Source organism: Elephas maximus, chromosome 10 (assembly GCF_024166365.1).
Source record: "Elephas maximus indicus isolate mEleMax1 chromosome 10, mEleMax1 primary haplotype, whole genome shotgun sequence".
Classification (NCBI taxonomy): domain Eukaryota; kingdom Metazoa; phylum Chordata; class Mammalia; order Proboscidea; family Elephantidae; genus Elephas; species Elephas maximus.
This window is the reverse complement of record NC_064828.1, coordinates 8,990,147-9,017,834: the sequence shown is the minus strand read 5'-3', so window position 1 is coordinate 9,017,834 and position 27,688 is coordinate 8,990,147. Positions and strand designations below refer to the sequence as shown.

General features: G+C 37.9%; 1 pseudogene; it reads left to right on the top strand.

The window, feature by feature from the left end:
• Positions 1 to 12,382: 12,382 nt before the first annotated feature.
• LOC126084882 (uncharacterized) lies at positions 12,383 to 12,560 on the top strand (annotated as a pseudogene).
• The last annotated feature ends 15,128 nt before the right edge of the window (positions 12,561 to 27,688 follow it).

Below are 27,688 nucleotides of genomic sequence, written 5' to 3'. Positions count from 1 at the left end.
TGCTTCTCAGATTCATCATTGTTCTTTATCATCGCATAATATTCCATTGTGTGTACGTACCATAGATTGTTTATCAACTCATCTCTTGGTGGATATCTATGTTGTTTCCATCTTTTTGCTATTGTGAACAATGTTGCAATGAACATGGGTGTACATATGTCTATTCCTGCAACAACTCTTAATTTTCTAGGATATATTCCAAGGAGTGGGATTGCTAGATCATATGGTATTTCTATTTCTAGTTTTCTAAGGAAGTGCCATACCGTTTTCCAAAATGGTTGTATCATTCCAATCTCCCCGCAGCTTCTACAACATTTGTTACTTCCTGTTTTTTTTTTTTTTATTCCTGGCAGTATTACTGCAGTAAGTTGGTATCTCATTGTGATTTTGATTTGCATTTCTCTAATTGCTAGTGATTGAGAGTATTTCCTCATGTGTCTGCTGGCCACTTTAATGTATTCTTTGGTAAAAGGTCTGTTCATTTCCTTTGCCCATTTTTTAATTGGATTGTCTTTTTGTTGTAGAGGTGCTGGATTTTCCTGTAGATTTGAGAGATTAGACCCTTATCTGATTTGTAATAGCCAAATTCTTTTTTCCCAATCTGTAGATTCTCATTTTATAATTTTGGTGAAGTATTTTGATGAGCATAAATGTTTAATTTTTAGAAGATCCCAGTTATCTAGCTTATCTTCTGGAGTTTGTGTTGTTGGTTATGGTTTGTATCCTGTTAATTCCATGTATTAGGGTCTCTAGAGCTGATCCTATTTTCTCTTCAATGAACTTTAAAGTTTTTGGCTTTATGTTTAGGTCTTTGATCCTTTTTGAATTCGTTTTTGTGTATGATGTTAGACATGGGTCCTGTTTCATTTTTTTACATATGGACATCCAGTTTTGCCAGTGCCATTTGTTAAAAAGACTGTCTTTTCCCCATTTGATGGGCTTTTGGGCACTTGTCAAAGATCAGTTTACCGTAGGTGGATGGATTTACATCTGGGTTCTCAATTCTGCTCCATTGGTGGATATATCTGTCATTGTACCAATACCAGGCTGTTTTGACTACTGTAGCTGTACAGTAGGTTCTGAGGTCAGATGGTGTGAGTCCTCCAACTTTCTTCTTCAGTAGTGCTTTACTTATCCAGGGCTTTTTCCCTTTCCATATAAAGTTAAGGATTAGTTTTTCCATCTCTTTAAAGAATGTTGTTGGTATTTGGATTGGGATTGCATTATATTTGTAAATTGCTTTTGGTAGAATTGTCATTTTCACAGTGTTGAGTCTACCTATCCATGAGCATGGTATGTTTCTCCAATTATGAAATCTCTTTTGGTTTCTTGCAGTACTGTTTTGTAGTTCTCTTAGTGTAGGTATTTTACATCCCTGGTTAGATTTATTCCTAGGTATTTTATTTTTTTAGGGGCTCTTATAAATGGGATTGTTTTTCTGATTTCCTTTTCTTTTTTTTTTTTTGGCGTGTATAGAAATCCAACTGATTTTTGTATGTTTATCTTGCATCTTGCTACTCTGCTGAATCTTTCTATTAGTTCCGGTAGTTCTCTCATGGACTCTTTTGAGTTTTCTAGGTATACTATCATATCATTCACAAATAGGGACAGTTGAACTTCTTCATTACCAATTTGAATGCCCTTTATTTCTTTTTCTTGCCTTATTGCTCTAGCTAGAACTTCCAGCAGGAGTGGTGATAAAGAGAATCCTTGTCTTGTTCCTGTTTTCAAGGGCAATATTTTCAACCTTTCTCCTTTAAGAATGATGTCGGCTGTTGATTTTGCATAGATGCCCTTCATATCTTGAGAAATATCCCTTCTATACCTATTTGATTTTTACAAGCGAGGGTGATGAGACTGCATCTTACATATTTTGGGCATGCTGTTAGAAGGGATCAGTCCCTGGAGAAGGACATCATGCTTCTTAAAGTAAAGGGGTCAGAGGGAAAGAGGAAGACCCTCAACCAGATGGGCTGACACAGTGGCTGCAACAATGGGCACAAGCATAATGATGATTGTGAGCATGGTGCAGGACCAGGCACTGTTTCGTTCTGTGGTACATATGGCCACTATGAGTGGGAACCGACTCGAAAGCACCTAATGACAACAACAACAATACCTATTTTACTGAGAGTTTTTGTCAGGAATGGGTGCCGGACTTTGTCGAATGTCTTTTCTGCATCGATTGAGATGATCATGTGATTCTTTCCTTTCCTGTTATTTATGTGGCGGATTACGTTGATTGATTTTCTAATATGGAACCATCCTTGCATACCTGGTATGAATCCTACTTGGTCATGGTCTATTATTTTTTTGATATGATCCTGAATTCTATTGGCTAGAATTTTGTTGAGAATTTTTGCATCTATATTCATAAGAGATATAGGTCTGTAATTTTCTTTTTTTGTGGTGTCTTTGCATTTTTTTTTTTTTTTTTCACCTGGTTTTGATATCAGGGCTATGCTGGCTTCATAGAATGAATTCGGAAGTATGGCTTCCTTTTCTATGTTCTGAAATAATTTGAGTAGTACTGGTGTAAGCTCTTCTCTGAATGTTTGGTAGAAATCTTCAGCAAACTCATCTAAGCCAGGGCTCATTTTGGTTGGGAGTTTTCTTATTACCTTTTCAATCTCTTCTCTTGTTATGGGTCTGTTCAGATTTTCAACTTTATTTTGTATTAGTTTGGGTAGGTAGTGTGTCTCTAGAAATTTGTCCATTTTCTCTAGGTTTTCAAACTTGTTGCAGTATAGTTTTTCATACTACTCTGTTATGATCCTTTTTATTTCAGTCTGCCGTGTTGTAATGTCCCCCATTTCATTTCTTATTTGGGTTATTTGTGTTCTCTCCTGTTTTTCTTTTTTCAATTTGGCCAGTGGTTTGTCCATTTTGTTGATTCTTTGAAAGAACCAACTTTTGGTTCTGTTGATTCTTTCTATTTTTAGCCTAGTCTCTATTTCATTTATTTCTGCTCTGATCTATGTTATTTCCTTTCTTCTGGTGGCTGAAGGCTTTTTTGCTGTTCCCTTTCTATTTGTTCGAGTTGTGTAGCTAATGCTTTGATTTTGTCCCTTTCCTCTTTTATGATGTGTGCATCTATTGCTATAAATTGACTTCTGAGAACTGCCTTCGTTGTTTCCCAAAGGTTTTGGTACGATGTGTTTTCATTCCCCTTTTATTCTAGGAAATTTTTGATTCCTTCACTGATTTCTCCTATTACCCAATGGTTTTTAAGCAGGGCATTATTCAGTTTCCAAGTAAATGATTTTTTTTCCTTACTCTTCCTGTCGTTAATTTCTATTTTGGTGGCATTGTGGTCAGAGAAGATACTTTGCATTATCTCAATGTTTTGGATTTTGTCAAGGGTTGCTCTATGGCCTAAGATGTGGTTTATTCTGGAAAATGTTACATGTACACTGGGAAAGAATGTGTATTTTGCAGCTATTGGGTGTAGTGTTCTACATATGTCTATGAGGTCAGGTAGGCTGATTGTGCCCTTCTGTATCTTTGTTGAGTTTCCTTCTAGATGTTCTGTCCTTTACTGAGAGTGGTGTGTTGAAATCTCCTACTATTATTGTGAAACTGTTGGTTTCTCTTTTCAGTGCTATTAGAGTTTCCTTTATGTATTTTCGAGCCCTGTCATTGACTGCATAGAGGTTTATAATGGTTATGTCCCTTTAATCATTATATAGTGCCCTTCTTTGTCTTTTACAGTGGATTTTGTTTTAAAGTCTATTTTTTTTTTTTTTTTTTTTTTGAGGGTAGTATTGCCACTCCTGCTCTTTTTTGGTAGCTGTTTCCTTGATATATTGTTTTCCATCCTTTGATTTTTAATAAATTTATACCTTTGTTTCTAAGGTGTGTATCTTGTAGACAGCATATTGATGGATGCTTTTTTTTTTTTTTTTTAATCCATTCTATCACTCTCTGTCTCTTTATGGGTGCATTTAGGCCATTTACATTCAGTCTAATTATTGAAAAAAAAAATTATTGATAGGTGTAAGTTTATTGCTGTCATTTTGTAGTGGTTTTTTTTGTAGTGGTGGTGTTGTCTTTGTTCTTCTTACTCACCTGTGCTGAATTCCTTTTGTTTCTGGATTTTTTTTTTCATTTATTTTGTTTTTGTAGAATTTGTTTTTACTGAGGCTTTATGTTTTTCTTTTGATAAGTAGCTTTGTTAACTTTCTTTGTAGTTACCTTAAAATTTACCCTTATGTTCCTAGGTTTGAACCAGTCTATTATTACTTGGTATCACCTTGCCTTCCTCTCCATTAGAAAGTTCTATACCTACACCATGTATTCCCTCTTTTATTGTTCTGACATTGTTGTCATTTACAGATTAACCTCTCTGGATCACTGCTGTTATTCTATAGGTTTTGTATAGTCCTTGAGAGTTCTTTTCCTAGTTTGTTAACTTTCTGGTACAATCTTGCATCCTAGATTCAGGCTGTGATCTGATATTGTTTGTTCTCAGATTGAAGGACTCCCTTTAATAGTTTTTGTAAGTCTGGTTTGGTTTTTACATATTCCCTTAATTTCTGTTTATCTGGAAATGTCCTAATTTTGCCATCATATTTGAACAAGAGTTTTGAAGGATATATTATTCTTGGTTGGCAATTTTTCTTTCTTTCAAGGTTTTATATATGTTGTCCCATTTCCTTCTTGCCTGCATAGTTTCTGCAGAATAATCAGAGCTTAGTCTTATTTTTCCCCTCTGTATGCAACTTTTCATTTTTCTTGAGCTGCTCTCAGGATTCTTTCTTTGTCTTTGGTTTTAATGAGTGTGATTATGATATGCCTTGGTGATTTTCTTTTGAAGTCTACCTTATATGGTGTTCTTTGAGCTCCTTGGATGGTTAGCTTTTCATCTTTCATGATATTAGGGAAGTTTTCTGTCAGGAGTTCTTCAATGATCCTCTCTGTGATTTCCATTTTCTCTCCCTGTTCTGGAACTCCAATTACTTGCAAAGTTTTGTTTTTGATTGTATTCCATGTAATTCTCAGGGTTTATTTATTTTTCTTTGTTCTTTTTTTCTGTTTTTTCCTCAAAGTTGTATTCAAGTGTTTGTCTTCAATTTTGCTGACCTTGTCTTCCATTGTTTCAAACCTGCTCTTCAGCCCTTCTATGACACTGTCCATTTCTGAAATCTTGTTTATCTTTTGAATTTCTAGTTGTTGTTTTTATATGATTTCTTGTTGTGAATTTACTTTTACATTTTGTTTCTGTATTATTTTCCTGAATTTTTCTATTTTCTTGTCTTTATTTTCCATGAATTTGTCTGCCTTTTCCACAATTTTGTCTATTTTTTCCTCATTTTTTTCTGCTTTTTTGCTTCAACTTTTGGATAGCTCTAAATATTAGAGATTTGAATTCTCTATCAGGTAGTTCGGAAACCCTGGTGGGGTAGTGGTTAAGTGGTATGGCTGCTAACCAAAGGGTCGGCAGTTTGAATATGCCAGGAGCTCCTTGGAAACTCTATGGGGCAGTTCTACCCTCTTATAGGGTCGCTATGAGTTCGAATCGACTTGATGGCACTGGGTTTGGTTTGGGTTTATCAGGTACTTCTAGTGCCTTTTCTTCTACTGGAAAGTCATCTGGTGTTTTATTTTGGATGCATACTATTTTTTTTATGTTTTGATATTGTCTGCTGTCTTTGGGACATTTAGTAGTTATTTTCTTCATTTATTGATTGTAGATTTGTTTGTTTCACCCTGTTTCATTTAGTTTTGTCTGAACAGGTGGGCTGGGCATTCTTTGTTGCTTGTTTTTCTGAGGGCACAATGCTTTTTATCTCCTTGTCCAATAAGCAGGGCCAGTCACTCAGCTATGGTGCAGCAGGGCAGGTCCAGGTGAAGGGGAGGGGCTAGGATGGGTTGTTTGTGGCATGTACTAGAGCCAACAGGGTGAGCCGAGAATCAGTGAGGGCAGGTCCCAGTAGGCCGTGCCTGTGCTGCTCAGGGGTGTGACACTGAGTGCACAGTGCAGGTAGGCAGAAAGGTTGTGATGTGTGGAGTGTCCTGTCTCTCGCTGAGAGCTCCATGAAGCTGCTTTCAAATACTCCCTGTCCACCAATCTCCAATGTGGCTGGGGCAAATCCACATGGCACAGACCCTGCTCTTCCTGGCCAGCCGAGCAACCACAGCCAGCTAGGAAGCAGCAGAGGCCCAGGAGCGGGGAGAATGGTGGGGTGTAGAAAGTGTATATCACTGGTTACCAAGTGTTCTGTCTTCTGCTGGGAGCTCTGAGAAGCTCCGTGTCTGCTGATCTCTGACAGGAGTCCAAGATGGCAAATCCAGGCTGCATTAGCTGATAAGGGACCTCTACTCATATCTCTCTTTGCACTGTGTTCTCTGTCAGTTTCTATTCCATTTGGTGCTTAACTGAATTCTTTTTCTCTTCATTTGATCCTTAGGGTTCCAGGATTCACATTTGTCTCTGTTTTACTTAGTTTTTTGGGTCTTTGCTGTGGAGGGACGGAGTGGTGCTTCTCTCTATAGCACCATGTTGGCTATGTCAGCAAGCCTTTTTTCTGTAAAGGGCCAGATAATATTTTAGGCTTTGTGGGCAATATAGTCTTTGTTGAAACCAATTAACTGCTATTTTAGTGTGAAAGTGGCTATAAAAAAAATGTAAATGAATGAGCATTTCCATGTCCAAATAAAACTTTATTTTAAAAGCAGGTGTTGGGCTGGATTAAACCCATGGGCTATAAGTTACCAACCTCTCCTCCAGCCCCACGCTTATCTTTTGGAGTATGTGCGTGCATGTGTGTGTGCCCATGTGTGTGTTGAAGGATGAGGAGGAGAAGATTAGAAAGGAAAATAACATTTATTGATGATCTATTTTGTGTTTGGCATTTACTAATCACTATATATTATTTAAATAGTAATATTCCTGTTAGTTTGTTACAAACAGTAAAATATTCCTTACCTATCAAGTATCCAAGTATGACATAAAAACGTTTAAAAGCAAACCCAATGGCATGCACTAAGTAGAAGAGCTTGGGTTTGATCTCCAGTCTGTCTGACTTCCAGGATTCCATAATGCGTGCTCTCACTGTCAGGACCAGCACAAACAGCAGCAAAGCTGCTGCAACCATTCCATAGTACTTTTATTATGCAAAGCACATTCACATAGATTATTTCATTTAATCATCAACAGAAAAAAAAAGAGAAATTGTCTCTGAGTAGACAGTATTATTATTCCAGTTCCCAGATGAAGAAAATGGTGTTCAGATTATGTGAATTGCAGCTAATAGGTAGCAGAGCCAGGGTTCTGACCCATTTCTTTGGCTCTCGATTCAAATGTTCTTTTTTTAGATTACTTTGTAGAGTTTACCCATTATAAGATTCCTGGGAATCAAATCTTCTGGTTTTTTATAACTAATCTTTCAGCACAAAACTATAAAGTTATAAAATTTCCATTTCTCCACCAGAAATGTGTGTTTTAACTCCATCTCTGTGAAATAAAATTCATGCTGAATCAACGGGGAAGCATCAAAGATCAAAACTATGGAAAAGATATGAGCCCAGAATTAGTAACATTTTCAATGAGCTATTTTTGTTCGAGTCAGAAGGCAACAGGGCTGCTAGGACATTTGAATGACCCAGAGTCACAGTGGCTTTCATCCTTTTAAACTTATAATAAATTAGAGTAGAAACTACAGCAACCCCCAGAAGTGTGAGCCTTTTATTGACCATTTAAAAAGTCACAGTTATAAACGGATTTACCTCTTGTTGAAAATTTAGTATGTTTTGTACACGACAAAATTAAAGATGCAACATGAGAAAAGATTTGTTTCAGGAAAGAACAATTTACAAACCCATGAATTGAAATATAGTTTATTCTTGGTCCTGAGCACTGGCAGTTAATTAAAAAAAAAAAAAAATTAAACCAAACAGGATAAAATCTATATTGATGGAAGCTTATATAAAATAAATAAATAATAACCAAAATCCCATTTGTTATAATGCAAGTGAAAAAAAGAATTCAAGGCTCCAAATTTCCCCAACATATTCCCTTTATCAGGGTCAACTGTAGCTAAAATTGTGTTCAGCAACCCTCTCTCACTATTCCCTATGCCAAGTGTCCCTATACTCACATCAGTCAAGCAGGTGTCCACAATTTTCTAGATTATTCCTATTTTTGTTTAATCTCATATACTCTACCCCCCACCCCCACTCCAGGGCCTTTTTGATATAATGGCAGTGCAGGAACAAGACAGCTCACTTCTGTCTTTTATCATCAGTTTTTCTGACATTAAAAGCCAGGGAAACACTATTTAATGAAAAGCTAGCCGATATCACAAGATTCTGTAGAGAGAAACATAAGGAAAGAAAAGTTAAGTTGCATCTCTGGCAAAACTTAGATCCTATAACAAGTATTTGATTGAAGAAGACTCAGCCAAAAGAGTGGCAGAAGCCAAAATGTTTGAATGAATCACAGAACTCAGCAGAACACTCAACAACCCAGCGCACTGGAAAACATCCCCCTGGCAGGGCTAAGGCCTGTGTGGTCAGATAGGTGTTTTCCATCTCAATTTTCACGCTTCCCTGATAATTATAACTCTGCTTTCTTGCTGTGTTATTCTCCCCATTCTGAGCAACTACTTAAAATTCTTGATGGAAAGCCTGTGGAAATCAAGCTGAAAGGGCTCCGGGAGAAAATGGTGAATGCTGAGTTATTCAGCCACTTGGGATTATTTCATTTAAAGCCAGGTATTACTGAAATTTTGACTGGCTGTCTTTGTAGTGTTATTAAAATTACCCTCAAAGAATTTCCAAGTGAAGACAGGCATAACTCTAGAAATCGGAAAAGTGTGGTGGTGAAAATAGAGTGATTGATTCCTTCAGCTGGTTTGGCCTCCACCAGTGAAATCACTAAAGCAAAAGAGCTCAACTTAACAGCACATTTGGCAACACAGAACCGGCCTGCCTCAGGTGTGGAATGCCTTAAAATAGAGTAGCTGGAAATGACTTTATGACCTCACAGGCGTCCCAAGTTCAGGCTTCCTTATAACAAACTGTGCTTTAGAGAGCTTTGCCGAAAAACTGTTGCTGTTGTTGGTAGGTGCCATCGAGTTGATTCTGACTCATAGCGACCCCATGTACAACAGAATGAAATACTGCTGACCTTATACTTTAGCAAGCATGATGTTCTTCTCCAGAGACTGGTCCCTCCTGATAACATGTCCAAAGTAATTTAGATGACGTCTCGCCATTCTTGCTTCTAAGGAGCATCCTGGCTGTACTTCTTTCAACACGTATTTGCTCTTCTGGCAGTCCACGGTATTTTCAATATTCTCTGCCAGCACCATAATTTAAAGGCATCAGTTCTTCTTTGATCTTGCTTATTCATCGTCCAGCTTTCGCATGCATATTAGGTGACTGAAAATACCACGGCTTGGATCAGGCACACCTTAATCCTCAAAGTGACATCTTTGCTTTTTAGCATCTTAAAGAGATCTTGCCTAAAAATTACCCAGCTTCAAAAATAGTATGATGAGGGAAAGAAACCAGAAACAAAGATCTCCTACTGTATGGTTCCATTATTATGAGGTTCAAGAATAGCTATAGCCAATATATGTTGATAAAAGTCAGAAGTGTGGTTAGCACTGCTGAGGTGGTGATTGTTCTTAGCTGCCTTCCGGTTGGCCTGGACTCATGGCAGCCCCACCCACAACTGCACCACCCCCATGAACAGCTGTAGATTGGACTGTAATGATCCACAATGCGCTCACTGATGAATTTTTGGAAAATCGACAGGCTTGTCTTCCTAGTCTTTCTTAGTCCGAAAGCTCTGCTGAAACCTGTTCAGCATCATAGCAACACCCGACTGCACTGAAAGATGAATGGTGAGTGTGCACGAGGTTCATTAGCCGGTAATCTAATCCAGGTCTCCCACTGAACCACTCCTGTGGGGAACAAAGCAGAACTGAATGGAAGGAGGCGATGGAGACTTTCTGAGATGAGAAAAACGTTCCATGTCTCGGCCTGGGTGGCCGTTGCATGGAGGTATACATATATAAAAATTCATCGAGCGATACACGTAATATTTGTGCATTATGCTGTGTATAAGGAGCCCTGGTGGTGCAGCGGTTAAGCACTCAGCTGCTAACCAAAAAGTCGGCGGTTCAAAAACTCTCCCATTGCTCCACAGCAGAAGGATGTGGCAGTCCCCTTCTGTAAAGATTACAGCCTTGGAAACCCTATGGGGCAATCCTACTCTGTCTTATAGGGTCCCTACGGGTCGGAATCAACTCGATGGCAATGGGCTTGGTTTGGTTTTGGTTATACCATATAAATTTTTAAATACTATTTAAAAATAATCCACTGGTTATCTGGTTAGAAATGCAATTTCTTGAAACTCAACATCAGGGTTTCTGAATCAGGAGATTTAGTGGAGTGGACTCCCAGAATCCACGATTTGATTTTGGATGAGGTAATTCATGGATCACACTTTGAGAATCACTGACAGAATGAACAGCACTTTAGTGTGAGTCAGAGCTAGCCTGGGGCCTTCTGGAGCCATATCGGAGATTCCTTTTTAGGTTCCCCCTCCCATCTCTGCATTAAAATCAGGTGGGTTGTTCTGTTGCTGCCTTTCCTCCCCTGAGAGCAATTAACGTCAGATAATCGCTCCTGTCTCCTGTCTATCCTGGTGTCCTTTCTCACATGGGCTGCTCCTGGATTTGAATCCTAATTTTGTTGCTGACACCACAGATGCTGTACTCCCTGTTTTGGACTCCTACAGGGAAATTGCTGAGCTGTCAGGGATCGTGGAAAGATGATTAGTTTTTGAAATATTGATGATTTTTATTAGATTATATATAATATATACATGTATTTGGAAACCCTGGTGGCATCGTGGTTAGGAGCTACGGCTGCCAACCAAAAAGTCAGCGGTTCAAATCCACCAGGCGCTCCTTGGAAACTCTATGGGGCAGCTCTACTCTGTCCCCATGGGATCACTATGAGTCAGAATCAACTCGATGGTAAGGGTTTTTTGGTTTTATATGTGTATTATATTACACATAATACACATTTATATTGTATTATATTTATAATACACACATTTATATTAAACATAGTCATTATTATTTTCCATTTCTCAACAGAAATTAGACCATGACAAATTGTGACAAATTATAAAGTAAATGTTGAAAATATGAGCTTTATAATGAGGTAATTTTCTTTTTATTTACATTTTATTTCAAAATAATTTACTGACCTTAAAAGGGAAAAGTACTTGTATATTTTAGGTAAAATTAAAGCAATTTATTAAATTTTTAAAGATAATTATCAAAATAATTATTACTATATGCTATGCACATACTAAGCAAGGAAGCTTTGTACATAGAATTTAAGACACAAAAGAACTATTTTAATACAGAAAACAATCAGAAGTAACCAAAATAATAATGCTGCTCTGGAAAGAGCATTTGGAACTGGCATCTTTTTACCTGAACGTTAAGTATTGCTTTCACTGTTGTAAAATCTGGGAACTGGGGAAGAAGTCGTATTAGAGTCCCAGTGTAGATTGTGTGACTCGTCCCCCCTGCCCTTTATATTTGAGCCTTATCCCAAGTTTGCAATCATGGCTTTAAATAGATTTCTGGATAAAACAGCGTTACAACATCTAAAAATAACATTTGTTTACATGTGTTCACATTTATTAATATGTTTAACAGAAAAAGCTATTTGGTCTGTGTGCTTGTTTTCCTGATTCCCCAGTGCTGAATAATCTCAAAGAACAAATTATTTAACTTCCTCCAAACTAAAGAGTTCCATTATGGGACGAAGCTGACTACCCAATGACCATTTCAATCGTGTACACTGTATTCATGAAAACTGATCGTTAGACCCCTGAGTGTTTTACACTCAGAAGATCCGGAGTATCAGGGTATCTGGAAACTTCCAAATGGACAAGGAAACAAATTGACATGTTGTTGGTGTTAGGTATCATCGAGTCAGATCCAACTCATAATGACCCTGCTGACACAGAACTGCCCCATAGGGTTTCCAAGGAGCAGTTGCTGGATTTAAACTGCCGACTTTTGCTTAGCAGTCGAGCTCTTAACCACTATGCCACCACGGCTCCAATTGAGACAAGGTATAGGTTATTTATTTTTCATTTTAAAGTGTAGAATATTTCAACAAATAACAATTTCCATAAAGAAATCCTTATATGTACTACCCACATTTAAAATATAGTTAAGTTAGCTCTGCTTATTTCAGATTACTCTCTCCTCTTTTATAGGAATAAAAATGGATAGCTACAGCTAAACCCACCCCCAGATTCCCTTACCTTTCTTTTCTTCTCATAGGGAACTAAAAAAAAAAAAAAAAAAAGCCAAACCCAGTGCCGTTGAGTCGATTCCGACTCATCGCTTCTCGGCCTTTTGGCTGAGATCAAGTGTAGTATCATAGGGAACTACTATGCTGAAAATGAAGTATATAACTCCCACCCAAGTTTTTTTTTTTTTTTAATTCTACTAAATGTGTGGGTATCCTGAAATGGTATATTTGTGGGTTTTGAAAATTTCATATAAAGGCTTGTCTCTCTTTTTGGAGCTTTTTTCACTGACATGATGTTTTTCAGTTTTATCTGTATTGATATAAAAAAATATGTGTGTCTAATTAAATCACTTTAATTTCAACACAATCTTTAGGTGACTGGATATACCTTATTGGAATATCTCATATCGTAAAGTCAAGTTGTTTCCAGTTTTTCCATATTTTCCCTATTAAAGCAGTGCTGTAAAAAAGACATCCTAGTACTTAGGTTCAGGTGCAAAAATTTTTTCTAGAATAAAAACCAGGAAGAGGAATTGGGGGATCATAGGGCATACTAATCTTTAATGTTAACAAAATATTGCCAAATTATTTTTCACAGAGATGATTAAAAACCATTCTTTGTTTGCAAAACTCTATTGTAATGTGTTAAGAAGGGAAGTGTCAAATTTTCTTAAGAAAGAACATTTTAAAAGCTACATGGATCAGGCTGTCTTATTTTGAAATCTCTCACCAACTTGTTCTTCAATATTTCTTACATCTACAAACTGGGGGAGACACTTCTGCATCTCATTCAAAGTGCCCTTCATGCATGGCTAGCAAGATCACATCAGCAAGGGAATCAACTACCTGGACCTCCAACACCCGGGCTTCAGAGCAAGTACTCGCAAGGGAAATGAAATGTATGCTTGAGCAAATTATATACATAATTAATGAGGGGGGAAAAAAAAACACATGATGGTCTTGATGGAAGATATGTTAATTTTTGACCAAATTTATTCACAAGTCTAGAGGTAGTCTAGTGTCTAGCATATTTTGGAAAATGATAGCTTTTTGAGTTATTAGCCGACAGTGAGAAAGATAATATCAGTCATTAAACAAATACATTTCCTAACCTGAACTCTGACGTTTAGTCCAGTATGATTACATGGTGGAAGTGAAGGGTCAAAATGTACTTCCAGGGAGTTTAATAAGTGGGCTGGTAAGGTACAATCGTTAGAGGCAATGTTTCAGTTGTCCTACTAAAAAAAAGAAAACAGTTTTGGTCAAGTTGATTCACAACCTCATGTGTGTCAGAGCCCAGCTGTGCTTCACAATGACTGAAGTTTCAGGACTAGACTGTCAGGCCTTTCTTCCAAGGGGCCCCTGGTGGACATGAACCTCCAAACTTTCAGTTACCAGCTGAACATGTTATCCATTTGCACCACCCAGAAACAACTCAGTTATACCAAGTGCCTCCAAAATTCCGTAATATAAACTATTTGTATATTCTAAGATAGGCTTCATTGACTGTTTGAATGTCCTGTGAATATTTTATTTTCTCTTTTTCTTCTTTCTTTCTCTATCTATATAAAAATCTTTTTTTTGTGTGTGTGGTGTTTTTACCTGGTTTTGTATCAGGGATATGCTGGCTTCATAGAATGAGTTTGGGAGTATTCCGTCCATTCCTATGCTCTGAAATACCTTTAGTAGTAGTGGTGTTAACTCTTCTCTGAAAGTTTGGTAGAACTCTACAGTGAAGCCCTCCGGATCAGGGATTTTTTTTGTTGGGAGTTTTTGTTTGTTTGTTTGTTTAATTACCTTTTCAATCTCTTCTTTTGTTGTGGGTCTGTTTAGTTGTTCTACCTGTGTTTGTGTTAGTTTATGTAGGTAGTGTGTTTCTAGGAATTCATCCATTTCTTCAAGGTTTTCAAATTTGTAAGAGTACAATTTTTCATAGTAGTCTGACATGATTCTTTTAATTTCAGTTGGGTCTGTTGTAATATCGCCCATCTCATCTCTTATTCGGGTTATTTGCTTCCTCTCCTGTATTTCTTTTGTCAGTTTGGCCAGTGGTTTATCAATTTTGTTGATTTTTTCAAAGAACTAGCTTTTGGTCTTGTTAATTCTTTTAATTGTTTTTCTATTTTCTATTTCATTTGGTTCTGCTCTAATTTTATTATTTGTTTTGTTTTGGTGCCTGAGGGTTTCTTTTGTTGCTCTCTTTTTATTTGTTGAAGTCGTAGGGATAATTCTTTGATTTGGGCCCTTTCTACTTTTTGGATGTGTACACTTATTGACATAAATTGACCTCTGAGCACTGCTTTCGCTGTGTCCCAAAGATTCTGATAGGAAGTGTTTTCATTCTCATTGGATTCTCTGAATTTCTTTATTCCATCCTTAATGTCTTCTATAATCCAGTCTTTTTTGAGCAGGGTATTGTTCAGTTTCCAAGTGTTTGATTTCTTCTCCCTGCTTTTTCTGTCATCGATTTCCACTTTTACGGCCTTTTGGTCAGAGAAGATGCTTTGTAATATTTCCATGTTTTGGATTCTGCTAAGACTTGTTTTATGGCCTAATATGTGGTCTATTCTAGAGAAAGTTCCATGTGCACTAGAAAAGAAAGTATAGTTGGTTGCTGTTGGGTGGAGTGTCCTGTATATGTCTGCAAGGTCAAGTTGGTTGATTGTGGCATTTAGATCTTCCATGTCTTTACTGAGCTTCTTTCTGGATGTCCTGTCCTTCACCGAAAGTGGTGTGTTGAAGTCTCCTACTATTATTGTGGAGCTGTCTATCTCACTTTTCAATGCTGATAGAGTTTGTTTTATGTATCTTGCAGCCCTGTCATTGGGTGCATAAATATTTAATATAGTTATATCTTCTTGGTGTATTGTTCCTTTGATCACTATATAGTGTCCTTCATTATCCTTTATGATGGATTTCACTTTAAAGCCTATTTTGTCAGAAATTAACTTTGCCACTCCTGCTCTTTTTTGATTGTTGTTTGCTTGATATATTTTTTTTTCCATCCTTTGAGTTTTAGTTTGTTTGTGTCTCTAAGTCTAAGGTGTGTCTCTTGTAGGCAGCATATAGACAGATCTTGTTCTTGCCACTCTCTGTCTCTCTATTGGTGCATTTAGTCCATTTACATTCAGGGTAATTACGGAGAGGTATGAATTTAGTGCTATCATTTTGATGTCTTTTTTTGTGTGTTGACAGCTTCTTTTTCCCACTTGATTTTATGTGCTGAGTAGATTTTCTTTATATATTGTCCTTTCCTCATATTTGTTGTTGTTGATTTTGTTTCTGCTGAGCCTGTATTTTTCCCTTGTATTTTATTTTGATGAGTAGGATAGTTTGTCTCCTTTGTGGTTACCTTATTATTTACCCTTATTTTTCTAAATGTATAACTAACTTTTATTTCTTTGTATCACCGTATCTTCCTCTCCATGTGGAAGGTGTATGATTACATTTCTTAGTCCCTCTTTAATCTTTATTGTTTTAATATTGTCTTCTATTATATAATAACATTGCTGTTACCCTGTTTTGAGCTTTTTTTATATAATCTTGCTTTGTTTTTTTTTTTTATTTCCCTGTCTGGGTTGACTTCTGGTTGCTCTGCCCAGTGTTCTAGTCTTGGGTTGATACCTGATATTATTGATTTTCTAATCAAAGTATTTCTTGTAGTTTTGGTTTGGTTTTTATGAATTCTCTAAACTTCTGTTTATCTGGAAATGTCCTAATTTCACCCTTATATTTAAGAGACAGTTTTGCTGTATATATGATTCTTGGCAGGCAATTTTTTTCCTTCAGTTTTTTAAATATGTCCTCCCATTGTCTTCTCTCCTGGGTGGTTTCTGCCGAGTAGTCCAAGCTTATTCTTATTGGCTCTCCTTCGTAGGTGGCTTTTCGTTTATCCCTAACTATTCTTCAAATTCTCTCTTTATCTTTGGTTTTGGCAAGCTTGATTATAATATGTCTTGGTGACTTTCTTTTAACATCTATCTAATGTAGAGTTCGATGAGCATCTTGGATAGATATCTTTTCACCTTTCACGATGTCAAGGAAGTTTTCTGCCAACAAATCTTCAACAATTCTCTCTGTATTTTGTCTTATCCCTCCCTGTTCTGGTACTCCAATCACTCGTAGGTTATTTCTCTTGATAGAGTCCCACATGATTCTTAAGGTTTCTTCATTTTTTTTTAATTCCTTTTTCTGATTTTTCTTCAAATATATTAGTGCCAAGTGATTTATCTTTGAGTTCAGAAATTCTGGCTTCTACTTGCTCAATTCTGCTATTCTGACTTTCTACTGAGTTGTCTACTTCTGTAATTTTATTGTTAATCTTCTGAATTTCTGATTGCTGTCTGTCTATGGATTTTTCCAGCTTATTAAATTTTTCATTAAGTTCCTGAATAATTTTTCTAATTTCTTCAATTGCTTTATCTGTGTGTTCCTTGGCTTGTTCTGTGTATTGCCTCATTTCCTTCCTGATATCTTGAAGGGTTCTGTATATTAATCTTTTGTATTCTGGCTCTGGTAATTCCAGGAAGACACTTTCATCTAGAAGATCCCTGGATTCTTTTTTTTTTTTTTTTTATTTGAGAGCTTCTTGAGGTGATCATGGTCTGTTTCTTTATGTGACTAGATATTGACTGTTGTCTCTGGGCCACTTACAAGTTATTTTACTAGTTTATGCTTGCTTACTGTGTCATACCTTCTTGCTTTGTTTTGTTTTGATATGCCCAAATGGGTTGCTTGAGTGAGCTAGCTTGATTATTTTCATCTTTGGAGCTCTGACGTCCTGTCCCCAAATGGCCAGAGCTGTTATCAGGTATATCAGTCTAGGAGTCCATTCACTTTTCTTGTATGAATTCAGCTCAGGTGTCCAGGTAGCTGACCATCAAGTGTGTGGTACGGGCTCTGTCCAACAGTCTTAGAGTGGCAGGGGTGATTGGTGTATGTACTGGTATCTGATTGCAGCAGGGGGTTACACTCTGAACAAGGCAGGGGGCTGAGAACCAGCCCCCGAGTGTCTCTGAGGAAAGTGCTTCCCTGTTCCCTAGGGCGTGCTGGGGGGTGGGTTGTGTAGATGGACCATGGGCACCCAAAGTTTTTGGTTGTAAGGACTGGGAGGTACCAGTTATCCTTGGACCCCTGTCACAGGTGGCTGGGTGACCTGAGTGGCACTGCCAGTCCTTAGGTCCCTGATGTGGGTAGGTGAGGACCTAGTTTAATAGGCAAAGCAATGTCAAACATCAAACACCCACCTCTCCACTGCACAGTTGAAACGGTTGGAGTCTGCCAACAAGGGCCTATTCTCTTGAAATAGGCCCACACAAGTCCATGCAGAAGGGAAAGGTGCTCAAAGTCCACAGACCGTTTATGCCTGGACAGGAGGCGCTTCTGTCCTGAGCTTCCTGTTAGTGGAGCTGGCAAATTATGTTTTCTCCCAATTGCAAATTTTTTCCTTCTCCAAGGCCAGGAGAATGGCTCTAGGTGCTCAACAGGGCCTATCTCAGGCCCAGGGTATTCAGCCGCTGAAGCCAGCTTGGGCGTGGGGTGGGGGCATGATAAAATATACGCAAATACTTAGCTTTTGCCAAGATGGCCCTTCTTCTCAGGTTCGAGGGGTGTGAGTGGGCTGTGTGGCTGGCTGCTTCTCCCTGAGGAAACAGCAGCCGAAGACTAGTACCAGCCCTGTTCCGGGAATGGTGCCTGAGGGCTCCCCATGATTCAGGTCCGGTAACTCCTCTCCACTTCTGAACGGTCTTTTCCTCTCCCTGCCCCTCAGTTCATTTTCTAAGCTTGCCTTTAAAGCTCAGGGCTCCCAGCTTGTCACAAATATACTCATTTCACTTGTTTTTTTGGTCTTTGCTGTAAAGAGGGTTCTCTGGAAGCGCCTGTCTATTCTGCTATCTTGGCTCCACCTTCTGTATAAATATCTTTTAAATGATAGCTTTCGCACTTCAGAATAACTGACACTTTGACAAAGCTTATACAAAATATGTGAGATTGCAGATGGAACTTTTTTAGAATACAGATATATATATGACTTTATATAAATATCATAAATTGATATTTTGCAAATCAAATTACATTTTCCATATTTTTTATATATGATATCTCTGATATACTTTTTTTTATTGCTTTTAGATGAAGGGGTACAGAGCAAATTAGTTTTTCGTTAAATAATTAATGCGTATATTGTTTTGTGACATTGGTTTCCAACCCCACAACATGTCAACATTCTCCCTTCCCCATTACCAGCTTTCCTGTCCCCTCCCGCCTTCTCATCCTTGCACCTGAGCTGTTGTGCTTGTTTAGTCTTATTTTGTTTTATGGGCCTGTCTGATCTTTGGATGAAGGGTGAACTTCAGGAGTGACTTCAGTACGGAGTTAAAATGGTGTCCAGGGACCATGTTCTTGGGGTTTCTCCAGTCTCTGTCAGACTAGTAACTCTGGTCTTTTTTTGTGAGTTAGAATTTCATTCTACATTTTTCTCCAGACCTGGCCAGGACCCTCTATTGTGATTCCTGTCAGAGAAGTAGTTGGTGATAGCTGGACACCATTTGGTTGTACTAGAATCAGTCTGGTGGAGGCTGTGGTAGTTGTGGCCCATCAGTCCTTTGGACTAATCTTTCTTTTGTATCTTTGGTTTTCTTCATTTTCCCTTGCTCCAGATGGGGTGAGACCAGTGGAGTATCTTATATGGCCACTTACAAGCTTTTAGACCCCAGATGCTACTCACCAAAGTAGGATGCAGAATATTTTCTTTATAAACTATGTAATGCCAATTGAGCTAGATGTCCCCCAAGATCATGGTCACCAGCCTTCAGCCCAATAATATGGTCCCTCAAGGAGTTTGAATGTGTTTATGAAGCTTCCATGACCTTCCCTTGGTCAAGTTGTGCTGACTTTCCCAGCATTGTGAACTGTCTTACCCTTCACCAAAGTTACCACTTATCTATTGTCTACATAGTGTTTTTTCCCTTCCTACCCCTCTCCTACCTCATAACCATCCAAGATTGTTTCTTTCTGTGTGTAAACCTTTTCATGAGTTTTTATAATAGTGGTCTCATACAATATTTGTCCTTCTGTGATTGACTTATTTCCCTCAGTAGAATGCCTTCCAGATTCATCCATGTTGTGAGATGTTTCGCAGATTCATCATTGTTCTTCACTTTTACATAGTATTCTGCTGTGTTCATGTACCATTGATTGTTCATCCATTCCTCTGTTGATGGGCACTTAGGTAGTTTCCATCTTTTTGCTATTGTGAACAGTGCTACAATGAACTTCAGTGTGTGTATGTTTATTTGCGTGATGGCTCTTATTCTTCTAGGATATATTCCTAGGAGTTGATAGCTGGATCGTATGGTATTTCTATTTCTAGCTTTTTAAGGCAGCACAATATCATTTTCCAAAATTGTTGTACCCTTTTGCATTCCCATCAGCAATGCATAAGAACTCCAATCTCCCCACAGTCTCTTCAACATTTGTTATTTTCTGGTTTTTTGATTTGTGCTACTAATGTCAGGGTGAGATGGTATCTCACTGTAGTTTTGATATGCACTTCTCTAATGGCTAATGAGCATAAACATTTCTTCATGTATCTGTTAGCCACCTAAATGTCTTCTTTGGTGAAGCATCTGTTCATTTTCTTTGCCCTCTTTAAATGGATTATTTGTCTTTTTTTATAGTTGTTGTTGTTGTTGTTAGGTGCCATTGAGTCAGTTTTGCATAGATGCCCTTTATTATGCCGAGGAATTTCTCTTCTATTTTACTGAGAGTTTTTATTGGGAGTGGATGTTGGACTTTATTGAATGCCTTTCCTGCATCAATCAAAATGATCATGTGATTCTTTTCTTTTGTTTTATTTATATGGTAGATTACGTTGGTTGATTTTATAATGTTGAACCATCCTTGCATTCCTGATATGAATCCCACTTGGTCAGGGTGTATTTTTTTTTTTTTTAAGATGCTGAATTTTATTGGCTAGAATTTTGTTGATATTTTTTGCTTCTATATTCATGAGAGATCATGGTCCGTAATATTCTATTTTTGTGTGTCTTTGCCTGGTTTTGCTATCAGGGCTATGCTAGCTTCATAGAATGAATTTGGAAGTATCCTTTCCTTCTCTATGTTCTGAAATAGTTTGAGTAGTACTGGTGCAAACTCTTTTCTGAAAGTTTGGTAGAATTCTCCAGTGAAGTCCTCTTGAAGGACTTTATTTTTGTTGGGAGTTTTTTTTTTATTATTACCTTTTCAAACTCTTCTCTTGTTATGGGTCTGTTCAGATTTTTGACCTCAGTTTGTGTTAGTTTAAGTAGGTAGTATGTTTCTAGAAATTTGTCTATTTCCTCTATATTTTCAAATTTGTTGGAGTATAGTTTTTCATAGTATTCTGTTATGATCTTTTTTATTTCAGTTGAGTCTGTTGTAATATCCCCCATTTCATTTCTTATTTGGGTTATTTGCATCCTCTTCTGTTTTTTCTTTCATCACTTTGGCCAATGGTTTGTCGATTTTGTTAATCCTTTCAAAGATTTTGTTGATTCTTTCTACTGTTTTTCTATTCTCTGCTCTAATCTTTATCATTTCCTTTCTTCTGGTGACTGTGGGCTACTTTTGCAGTTCTCTTTCACTTTGTTCAAGTTATATAGCTAGTGTTTTAATTTTGTTCCTTTCTTCTTTTTTTGATGTATGCATCTATTGCTATAAATAGACTTCTGAGCACTGCCTTTACTGTGTCCCAAAGGTTTTGGTATGATGTGTTTTCATTCTCATTTGATTCTAGGAATTTTTTTATTCCATCTTTGATTTCTTCTATTATCCAGTGGTTTTTAGGTAAGATGTTGTTCAGTTTCCATGTATTTGATTTTTTCCCTTGCTCTTCCTGTTATTAATTTCTATTCTTATGGCATTTTGTTCAGAGAAGATGTCTTTATCTCAATGTTTTTGATTTTGTCAAAGGTTGCTTTGTGGCCTAAGATGTGTCCTATTCTAGAGGACATTCCATGTGCATTGGAAAACAACAAAAATTAAAAAAAAAAAAAATATGGTGCTGGGGAGCTGGCCATTGTGGGTGGGGCAGAGCAGTAGTGGTGACCAGCTGATATCTCTCTTGCTGGGTGGCATGGTGCAACCCATCAGGAAGGGGCAGAGGTAGTGTAGGGCCTAGACTGGAGGGAGAAAGAAAAGGAAGAAAGAGAAAGATAAAATATATATATATATATTGTGCTGAGTGATCCAGCCTGTGGGGGCAAACGCAGACCTGGTGAGGCCATGTGCCGAAGGCTCTCTAGATGAGCAGTACAGGACAGCCCATTGAGATGAAGAGGAATTGGATCACAGGGATAGGTGGATGTGAGAAAGGAAAGGAAAGACATGAGAGAGAGAGGAAATACAACAACAACAACAAAGCAAACAAAAAGTGGTGCTGAGGGAGCCTGAGACTGTGGTGGCCTGGACCCAGGGAGGCTGTGTGCCAGTGGTTTTCTAGCCAAGTGGTGTGAAACAGTCCATCAAGAAAGGGCAGGGACAGCACATGGGACTAGCTGGGTGGTAGAAAGAAAGGAAGAGAGGGAGGGAGAGAGAAGAAACAGAAAAAATGAAAAAGAGAGAGAGAAATGGCTCTAAAAGAGCCTGCCGGTGGGGGCATGGACCTGGGAAGGCCATGTGCCAATGGCTCTCTAGCAGAGTGGTGTGGCACAGCCCATCAAGAAGGGTTGGGAATGGAAGATGGGGCTAGGTGGGTGGGACAAAGGGAAGGAAAGAAGAGAGAAAGAGATAGAAAAAACTGAAAAGAAAAAAAAATGGTGCTGAGGGAGCCTGCCTGTAGGGTGGGGCAGACTGGGGGAGGCCGTGTGCCAGTGGCTCTCTAACCAAGTGGTGTGGCACAGCCCATCAAGAAGGCATAAGATTGGCACACAGGGCTAGCTGGATGGGAGAAAGGAAAGGAAGGAAGGTAGAGAGAGAGAGAAGGAACAAAAAAGGGCAATAACAACAACAACAAAATGCTGAGGGAGCCAGCAAATGGGGTGGGGTGGGCCCAAGGAGACAGTATACTGGTTGCTCTCTAGCTGAGTGGCATGGCACAGCATGTCAAGAAGGGGTGGGAATGGCACACAGGGCTAGCTGGACAGGGGAAAGGAAAGGGAGAAAGAGAGAAGGAACAAAAACAGCAACAAAAGCCAAAAGAATAATGAAAAAAAAAAATGGAGCTGAAGGAACCAACCAGTGGGGACAGAGTGGACCCAGGCAGCAGTGAGCTGATGTCTCTCTGGCCGAGTAACCATGGCCCGTGGGAAAGCAGAAGAGGGGCATGTAGAGGGAAGAAGGGTGGGTCATGGGAAAGCATGTATCCCTGGTTACCAGGTGTTCTGTTTCCTGTCGGGAGTACCATGAAGTTCCCTTTCTGTACCCCTGTCTGCCATTTTTGGTGGTTGAGGTTCAAGAATGTGAATTCATGCAGCATTAACTAGTAGGTGACCTCCATTCCATAGCTTTTCTTGTTCTCTGTTCTCTGTCGGTTTCTTATTCCATTCAGTGCTTGATCGAGTTCTTTATCCCTTCATCTGAGGCTTAGGTTCCAGGATTGACATTTGTATCTGTTTTACTTAGTTTTTTGGGATCTTTGCTATGGAGGGATGGCATGATGCTTTTGTCTGTAGCACCATGTTGGCTCCACATCAAATCTCTGATATATTTTTGATGACATCTTTATATCATTTCAGTTTGCCTTTGAGTTGATAACATCCCCTAACACTAACTCAGCCTCTGTATTAGTCAGTGCATGTAACCAACACTTATTTATGTTATTATTTAGGATAGTTTACATGGCAAGAAAAAATAAAGTCCAATTCAAGAGAGTTTAAACAATAACAAAAATTGATGGACTCAAGCAAATCAAAGTCCAGTGGGGCAATGGACACTGATGCATACAATTAGTCATGCAATATATGTCATATGATGTAGGCCAATAAGGACCAATTCTTTCTATCACAGCCAGTATCAGATGGTAAATTTAGGTTCTTATTTAGAGGGAGAACAAGGGAAGCGAATGTTAGAAATACAGTTCATAATGCCCAACACAAACCTAAGTAATCCTACAGTGAGTTGACTCTCTGGGTACTTCATCTGGGTCAGCCAGACAGCAAAAGTGATGTAGCAAGCAAGAACCTCATTCTAAGTCTCAGAAAAGTGAAAAATATCACATTTCTTCATTTCCTCATACCAGCTCGATTTCCAACTCTGAAATTTCTTCAGCTGCTGGAATTGGCTTGGGGCCTAAGGCTTTTCATCATGTCTTGGTGTCTTACATGAGGCTCAGGAGTTGGAGAGGCCTCTCTAGTCACTGGTTATCTGTCTAAGCTCTTCCACAGTGTCATACAATGACTAGCTCACAGAGGCTTTGCTGTTTCTATGTTTGAGACATATCTTTTAGACCTAGAAATCTTTAGTGTGGCTGAGGGACTCTGGACCAAGAGTCCAGACTCTTTGTGATACCATGCTGACATTATCTCTCAGATCCCAACACATGTGCAGGGGCCTAAAAGGGTGCAGGTTGCTGGAGTCCATACTGTTTTGCCTTCCTCAGTTTATATACCTCCCCTGAGACAAAAAAAAAAAAAAATAGATCCCCTCCTCCATTATCTGCTTCAGGGGGATGTCATAAAGGAGAAAATAAATGGAAAATACAAGAACACCAAGGTAAACCTCCAAAAATTATCTACTCATGCCATTCCTGACAAGTGGTTCCAAAAGTGTCGTCCACTGTATTTATTCACTTCCTTTTTTGTCTTAACCAAGTCTTCATATACCAAAATTCAAGTAAATTTATAGAAGTTAAATGATTTATTAAAGAAATAACTTTATAAATAACTCATTGTGCATACAGTCAAACTAAGGGACTGTGTTATTTACATTTTTTCTTATTTCCCTTAGCACATGGCATGGTCTTGATCAACCTCAATGCCCAATAACTAGCTACTGTATTTAATTGTTTCTATTGTGTAGATTACCCATAAAACCCAGTGCCGTCGAGTTGATTCCAACTCATAGCAAAAAACACTACTGTGGAAATTACACAAGTCAAAAACAGTTAAGTTCTTGGTCTGTTTTAACATAGAACATATTTTTGAAAAGGATTTTGCCTACTTTGATCCCAAAGTCTTTATCAACTAGATTTGCAAGTTGTGTATCACTTTCTCAAGTTCAGGCAAAAATAAAAGGCATTAAAACTGATTTAAGAGGCTACTAATATGTGTCTAAATGGTAGACATAGCTCCAACATTTAAGACTCAAATTATTTTTGGATCTAATTTAAAAAATCCAATAATTTAGGTAGTTTGAAAATAAAACCTTGGGGACCAAGATGGAATAACAGGGGTCAGATTTATCCTCCCACCTGAAACAACAACAAAAAACTCTCTCTCTCTCTCTCTCTCTCTCTCTCTATATATATATATATATAAATGTTTTTCAGGACACTGGCCATCAGAGAACAAAAAACAGTAATTTCTCAGAGGCAAGAAACAACAAGGTGAGCCTTATTATTGCTATAGATAACTGAACTGCCTTAAGAGAGTTTCCAGGTTGTTGCACAAGGAAGAATAATACAAGCAATTCTTAACAGACTTGCTGAATTGAGATAGAGTTGAGAATCCAGGGAGAACAAAGCCACCTGCAGGAGTTCACAGGAAGGAGTGCGGGAGAAAAGTGAATAGCACAAAGAGAAAACTCAGGAACTTGGAAGAAGGTTCCCTTGCATATACAGCAGAGCATGTGTGTGATAAAACTAACCAAGTTTGGGGATAGAATCACCCAAAGGTACTGGAGCTGACAGTGCTCTGTTCCCACACAGAACCAGGAATAGTGATAGCTCTTGCCAACCAGACTTGAAAATATTATGTATTCACTGGGCAATGGTTAGAGTACATAAAAGAGTTTTGCCTCAGTAGTTGGGAATAATTAGCCATAGATATTAAAATTAGCAGACAAGATATTCGAGCAGTTTTTATAATTGTATTCCATATGTTTAAAAAGTTAGAGATAAGGAAGATAGAAAAAGTTGAACTTTTAAAGATGAAAGCCACCATGTCCAATATCAAAAATACAGTAGACGGAATTAACAGCAGATTAGACAGGGTAGAAGAAAACATTAGTGAATGTGAAGACATAGCAATGGAAACTATCAAAAAAAAAAAAAAAAGAGAGAGAGAGAGAAAGAAAAAGAATGCCCTCCCCCCCAAATAAACAGAGAACCAGTAATTTTTGGGACAACTTCAAGCAGCCAGGTATGTGCGTAACGGAAGTTCCCGATGTACAGAAAAGAGGGGGAAAAAAGTTGCCATTGAGTCAATTCTGACTCATAGCAACCCTATAGGGCACAGTAGACTGCCCCATAGGGTTTCCAAGGAGTGGCTGGTGGATTTGAACTGCAGACCTTTTGGTTAGCAGCCAAACACTTAGCCACTGTACCACCAGGGCCCATAGAAGAGAGGAGATGATGGAAAAAATCTTGGAAGACACAATGGCCAAAATTTTCCAAATGTGATAAAAATTATAATCATAGGTAAAAGAAGCTCAATGAACCCACAAGAAAAATGAAGAAAAGTCAGTCAATACACTTTATAATCAAATGACTCAAAACCAGTGATAAAATATTTTTAAAACAACTAGGAAAAAAAAAGACACATTATGTGCATACTTTGAACATGTTATCAGGAGGGGCCAGTCCCTAGAGAAAGACATCATCCTTGGTAAGGTAGAGGGCCATCGAAAAAGAGGGAGACCTTCAAAGTGATGTATTGACACAGTGACTGTAATAGTGGGTTTGAGCATGGCAAAGATTGTGAGGATGGTGCAGGACCAGGCAGTGTTTTGTTCTGTTGTACATAGGATCAATATGAGTCAGAACTAACTCGACAGCACCTAACAACAACATGTGCATAGAACCAAAATAAGGATGACAGCAGATTTATCATTGGAAAAAAATGCCATAAGAAGACATGGAAAAAATTGTCAGCCTACAATTATATAACCAATGAAAATATCTTTCAAAAATGACAGAAAAATGAAATAATTTAACCATCAGACCTACACTACAAGAAATGATAAAATGAAGTCTTTGTTGCAGAAGGAAAATGATGTCAAATAGAAATATGGATCAAGACAAAAGAACAAAGAGCAGCAAAAATGGCAAACACATAGGTAAATAAATACATAAGATATTTTGAATTGTATTTGAATTTTTTAAATTGATTGCTTAAACAAAAATTGTACTCTAGGGTTTATAAGTATAAACATATATAACAACAGCAGCATAAAGGTTGGGAGAGAAAAAATGGGAGTGTACTAAGGGAAGTTTCTTATACTATATGTAAACCGGTATAATATCATTTGAAGGTAGACTGCACTAAATTAAAAACGTATACTAAACTTGTTGCCATCAAGTCAATTCAAACTTATAGCGACCCTATAGGACAGAGAAGAATATCCCCATTGGGTTTCCAAGGCTATAATCTTTGCAGAAGCAGACTGCCATATTTTTCTTCCACGGAGTAGCTGGTGGGTTTGAATCACTGACATTTTGGCTAGCAGCTGAGTGCTTAACCACGTGCTACTAGGGTTCCTTCAAATGTATATTGTAAACTCTTAAATAACAAAACAAAGAGTTATGACTAATATGCCAAAAAAAGCAAATAAAATAATACTGTAAAAAAATGCTCAATAAATCCAAAAGAAGACCAAAAAGAAAATAGGTAGTAAAGAACACATGGGACAGATTGAAAACAAATAACAAGATCGTAAACATAACCTAACCATATCGATCATCACATTATATGTAAATAAATTATCTAAATACTCTAATTAAAAGAGATTTGCAGACTGAATAAACAGATTGGATAGAAAGATAAAACTTAACTGCATGCTGCTTACATGAAACTCACTTCAATATAAATATGTTAAAAGTAAAAAGGATGGAAAATATAAACTATGCTAACACTGATCAAAAGAAAACTTCAGTTGCTATATAAATATCAAAGTATATTTCAGGGCAAAAAATACTACCAGGGATAAAGAAGGTCATTTAATAATGATAAAGGGGTCAGCTCATCAAGAGGGCATAACAGTCCAAGCATGTATGCACTTAATATCAGAACTTCAAAATACACAAAGTAAAACTGAGATAACAGCAATGAGTGATAGACAAATCCACAATGATATTTGGAAAGCTCAATAACTACTAGAATAAATTAACGCAAAATCCACAGGATATAGGGCTTGAACAACACTATCAATCATCTTGACCAAATTGACACTTATAAAACACACAAAACAACAGCAGTAGGGTGCACATTATTTTCCAGTTTCACAAGGAATGTTTACCAAGGTAGACCTTATTCAAGGA